We start from the raw sequence: 6,131 nt of genomic DNA, 5'->3' as shown, positions 1-6,131 counted from the left end.
TCCCTAAGCGGACTCGGCCTCGGCCTCGGCCTCGGCTTCCGCCTCCGCACGGCTGCAGTCGCCACGGGTCCACTCCAGGGTGGACCCGAGAGCTGTGCTCGCCACGCTTGGCTGCCTGGTTTTCGCTAGTTTTCTTCCGCTCTGAACCCTGGTCTGTTTGCATTGGGTGTTTTTCACCAAGTCGGAGAACGGTGCCTTGTCATTTTTCACCTTTCTCACCGGACTTTCTCTTTTCCGGAGAGCCGGGTTGGTGGTGCTGCCTGTGTATTCCACGAACCTAAGTAAGCCCTGTCCCCAGCCCTTGCAGTGTTTCTGTGTCAACTCCACGCCAGCGCGCTTCTCCACTTTTTCTTAGCCTTTTAATTTGGACAGGGTCGGATTTCAGCTTTTATCCACCGGGTTTATCCTGTTGCAAAGCAGAGTGCACAGCTTTAGACACAAAATAACTGCAGTTGAAATGGATACACATTCTCGTGGTAAGATTTGGAAACGTGGTATTTGATGGAACCCTGTTGTGACATCTAAAACTATTTGCATTTTTTAAAAAAAGTATTCTGTGTAATCCAGTAAAAATTTGGATTCGTCCAGTATTTATAGAGTAGATTATTAACTGCAGTGGTGCTCATTCAAGCGCCCTGCAGGGTATTTTGTGCTATGGATGTGAGTACGGCAAAGAGACTGAATTGAGTTGTTTTGTACTTGGAATCGGATTGTTCACGTTGGAACGTAGCTGCAATGATAAATGGATGGATACTCTTTACACTTTGAAGTGGGTTTAATCTTCACTTTTAAGCCCCTTCATCTCACCTACACATCAGGAGAGCTTTTGCTTCGATATGTGGGGAAATGGCTGTTATTTTACTTACAGATCACGCTATTCTAGTCTTGGCCCAGTTAAAAGCAAATGAGTACTTTCGTTTCTACAAGATTTATTGGCCACTACTTGGTCTGCACTAAAGACTGTAACACTTGGCCGGACGCGGTGGCTCACGCCTGTAATCCCAACAGTTTGGGAGGCCGGGGTGTGGACTACCTGAGCTCAGGAGTTCGGGACCAGCTTGGGCAACATGGTGAAACCCTGTCTCTACTAAAAATACAAAAAAATTAGCAGGGCATGGTGGCGCGTGCCTGTAGTCCTAGCTATTCTGGAGGCTGAGACAGGAGAATCACTGGAACCCAGGGGGTGGAGGTGGCAGTGAGCCGAGATTGCGCCACTGCACTTCAGCCTGAGCGACAGAGCAAGACTCATCTCCAGAAAAAAAGAAAAAAAAGACTACGACAAGATAACATTATGTGGAAACAAACATTATGTCGAATAGAGAGTATAGAGGGAGTACAAAGTTGAATAAGGAAAATTACGCCTTTCCCTCTAAAAGCATATAAGTAATTTAAAAGTACAATAGTAAGAAATAGACCGGTTCTTCTATTCCTAGTAATCATTGGCTCTAGAATGAATAGTGTTTATCTGAACTCAAGAATAAAGTTGGAAGTAATTTACCCCTTACAAAGATAAGATGGAGTTTAACCTAGGTTATCGTTTTTTTAAAAAAATCACAATACAGTACAATCTGAATAATGAATTTGTTCCTCTCATGTTTTGTATTCTCTTCACATACATATAAACCAAAAAGGCATCTTATGCATTCAACAAGGAATATTGACGAATGTCTACCATGTGCCAACTACTGGTCCGTGTGCTGGGGATACAGTAGTAAAAAGTTTTTTGGAGCTTTACATTCCATAAAACTTTTAGCCCACCCCTTGGGATAAAAAGTCAAAAAATATTTTGTCTTCTTTGGAACAAACTTAGAAGACCAAGCAGTAAGATATAATTAACTGTGATAACGAATTTTAAATGTCATTGAAGAAAGGTGCTTAATTTTGAAGATACGTTGTAGAATCTTGTCTGTTTCAGTTTTGTTTCCTGTGGAGTATTGCAAAAATGGATGCTAAAACTTTTCTGTAGAACAGAAATTTCAAATGGATTTAAAAAATAAACATTGAAAAATTAAATTTTTTTCTAAAATTATATTTCCAGACTAATTGAAAAAGCTCAAACCTATGAGAGTCAGATATAAGAGATGAACATACAATTCTTTTTCTTTTTTTGAGACGGAGTCTTGCTCTTGTCACCCAGGCTGGAGTGCAGTGGCGTGATCTTGGCTCACTGCAACCTCTGCCTCCCGGGTTCAAGCGATTCTCCTGCCTCAGCCTCCTGAGTAGCTGGGATTACAGGTGCCCGACACCATGCCTAGCTAATTTTTGTATTTTTAGTAGAGATGCAGTTTCGTCATGTTGGCCAGGCTGGTCTCGAACTCCTGACCTCAGGTGATCCACCCACCTTGGCCTGCCAAAGTGCTGGGATTACAGGTGTGAGCCCCCGCGCCTGGCCAAGCATAGAATTCTTTAAGTTTCAAAGTGCTTAAAAAATAAATGCAAACTCATTTATCTTAAACTTGAAAACCCCTAAACCATATGCTACCATAATCAACTCTACTTCAGATTTACAAGATTTTGCCTTGAAATAAAATGTAATACCGAGAACTCAATTTTGTTATTGTTGTCATTAAGGATTAAGAAATGGCATTAATGATATTTTGGAATCATTAACACACTTCCTTGTTCTAAGCTAGATTGGAGACGGAGGTGACTTCAATTAAACGGATCCTCTTTTTAGGTATATATGGTGTATTAGTCATGGTTCTCTAGAGGGACAGAACTAATAGGATGGAGATATATATATATATATGTCTATTAAGTACTAACTTACATGATCACAAGGTCCCACAATAGACTGTCTGCAAGCTGAGGAGCAAGGAGAGCCAGTCCGAGTCCCAAAACTGAACTTGGAGTCCGATGTTCAAGGACAGGAAGCACCCAGCGCGGGAGAAAGATGTAGGCTGGGAGGTATGGTAATGAAGACCATTAGCAATCTGTTTTACTTTACCTTAATATTCAACTTGCAAATATTCAATATGCAAAAAGATCACATTTCTAGCCATCGTTAGGTATTGAGTTATGTTTATCCGTGTTTTGATGATCCCCAAAAGCCTTAAGAAAACAGAATTGGCTGCCGGGCACGGTGGCTCATGCCTATAATCCCAGCACTTTGGGAGGCCAAGGTGGGTGGATCACCTGGGGTCGGGAGTTCGAGACCAGCCTGACCAACATGGAGAAACCCCATCTGTACTAAAAGTACAAAATTAGCTGGGGGTGGTGGCACATGCCTGTAATCCCAGCTACTTGGGAGACTGAGGCAGGAGAATTGCTTGAACCTGGGAGGCGTGAGAGAGAGGCAGGAGAATCGCTTGAACCAAGGAGATCACGCCATTGCACTCCAAGAAAAAAAAACAAAAAACAATTGGCCAGGTGTGGTGGCTTAGGCCGGTAATCCCACCACTTTGGGAGGCTGAGGTGGGTGGATCACTTGAGGTAAGGAGTTCCAGAGTCCCAGACCAGCCTGGCCAACATGGTGAAACCCCGTCTCTACTAAAAATACAAAAATTAGCTGAGTGTGGTGGCACGCCGCTGTAATCCCAGCCACTCGGGAGTCTGAGGCGGGAGAATTGTTTGAACCTGGGAGGTGGAGGTTGCAGTGAGCCAAGATCGCGCCACTGCACTCCAGCCTGGGTGACAGAGCGAGACTCCGTCTCAAAAATAAATAGATAAATACATAAAAATAAAAATGCAAAAATTAGCTGGGCAGGGTGGCGCACGCTTGTAATCTCAGCTACTGTGGACGCTGAAGCAAGAGGACTGCTTGAACCAGGAGGCAGACGTTGCAGTGAACCCAGATCAGGCCACTGCACTCCAGCCTTGGTGACAGAGCAAGACTGTCTCAAAAAACAAAAAAACAAAAAGGAAAGAAAACATAATAGAATCACTGCCAGTGAGGGGCTAAAAACATTACATGAATTTTATGAAGACAGAAGATACTATTGTTAATTTAAAAATTATGATGTTCTATGAACAATTGAAATATGCCAGATGTCCAGATTCATGTGCAGATTTGATCTTCAGTGTAAGCTGCTTTCAGAATCTGTGCTCCAGTTATTTCCTTGAATCCATGTGTTCTCACAGATTGCAGCTGAGCTTTTGTTAATTTGCTTTGTTTACTGGCACATCTAATATCTGAATCAGCTTTATCAGGTATTTTACTATTCAGATTTCTTCCCACCTGCTCAAGTAACCCCTTGTGTAAGGGATTAATTCATCAACATTCAACAAGCCCTTTTCTTTCTTTTTAAATTTTTTTTCCAGCCACAGCAAAACAAAACAACAACAACAACAAAATAAAACCCAAGTCCTTTTCTGAACTTAGTGCAGGGCACAGTGAGAAGTTCAAAATAACGTACAATTTAAGATACTCGGGGAGATAAATATACACACAGCACTAGAAAGTTACAAAATAACAAAGCAGTAAAGAAGTGATAATATTCAGGAGAATTTAGAGTAGTTAGGTAAGATGAGTGGTTAGCACTGATGTAGACAATATGGTCTCGTAATTCTAACATTTTAACCTTGTTAAATTAGACCATAGATTACATTAGACTACAGTTAGCTTGAAACAGAATTGCAGAGTTGGACTCCAGGATATTGGGAAACTACTTTAGGTACATACTTGTTTGTCTCTACTTAAACCTTTGCTTTTCAATAAAACACCAAAGCAAACTAAAAAAAACAAAACAACAACAACAACAATAAAAAGCAGGAACCTCTCCTGTTTTGACAACTGGAAAAGCAAAGGGGACTTTTTCTTTTTTTGAGACATTGTATTGCAAGACACCCATAGAGGCACCTTTTTTTTTTTTTTTTTTCAGATGGAGTCTCCCTCTGTTGCCCAGGTTAGAGTGCAGTGGCGTGATCTCAGCTCACTGCAACCTTCACCTCCCAGCTTCAAGCGATTCTCCTATCTCAGCCTCCCCAGTAGCTGGGACTACAGGTGCACGCCACCACGCCCGGCTACTTTGTGTGTTTTTAGTAGAGACAGGGGTGTCCCCGTATTGGTCAGGCTGGTCTCGAACTCCTGACCTCAGGTGATCGGCCCACCTCAGCCTCCCAAAGTGCTGGGATTACAGGCGTGAGCCACTGCGCCGTGCCCAATAGAGGCACATTTGTCAAGATAATGTGAGTAACTTTCAGAATGTTTTTGTTCTCAAGATACCTGATCATGGAACTTTTAACCTTAAGATGAATCACAAGCAGACATTTCTGCTATACATATCTGATGAATGTAGTTTCCTAGCTTTGGTCATTTCATCCAGAGACCCCAGGAGAGTGTTGAAGTGCAGACATGCTATGTGTGGTGGGGGGGATACACGCTGTGTATTGGAGTGCAGGTATAGTGTGTGTTGGAGTACACACTGTGTATTGGGGTGCACACTGTATTGGGGTGTAGATGTGTGGGGGCCCACACTATATTGAGGTTCACATTGCATTGGGATGCAGATGTGTTTGCTGGGATGCACACGTGCTGTGTTGGGGTGCACACTGTACTGGGGTGCAGACATGGTGTTAGAGTGCACAGTTTATTGGGGGTACACACTGTGTATTGGTGTGTATACTGTACTGGGGTGCAGACATGGTGTGTGCTGGGGTGCACACTGTATTGGAATGCTGACGTGGTGTGTGCTGGGGTGCATCCTGTGTATTGGGGTGCACACTTATTGGGATGCAGACTGTGCTGGGTTGCACACTGTGTATCGGGGTGCACTGTGTTGGGATGCTGACAGTGTGCTGTAGTGCACACTATATTGGGGTGCAGATGTGTGCTGAGGTGCACACTGTATTGGGGTGCAGATGTGTGTGCTGGGGTGCACACTGTATTGGGGTGCTCACGTGTGTTATGGGTGGACACTGTGTATTAGCCTGTTGACCTGGGGTGTGATGGGATACACACGTGCTTCGCTAACAGGCCAGGGCCTGGCAGCAGAAGCTTGCACTGTAAACGCTCCCCCGGCGCCGCGCACACAGGTCCAGGCTGGTACGGAGCGCACACGGACTCCTCGCAGGACCTGGGCTAATAAGGAGAGGAGATCGGCACGGTCCCGCCTCTTCGTACGGCCTCCCGGCGCGGCACCGCCCTCCTCCCTCCACCGCTGGCCTTCCCCGCCCCCACCCCTTCGGGCCCA

The sequence above is a fragment of the Mandrillus leucophaeus genome, unplaced genomic scaffold (genome assembly GCF_000951045.1).
Source record: "Mandrillus leucophaeus isolate KB7577 unplaced genomic scaffold, Mleu.le_1.0 Scaffold363, whole genome shotgun sequence".
NCBI classification, from domain to species: domain Eukaryota; kingdom Metazoa; phylum Chordata; class Mammalia; order Primates; family Cercopithecidae; genus Mandrillus; species Mandrillus leucophaeus.
The sequence above is the reverse complement of the archived record's forward strand: the minus strand, read 5'-3'. Positions refer to the sequence as shown.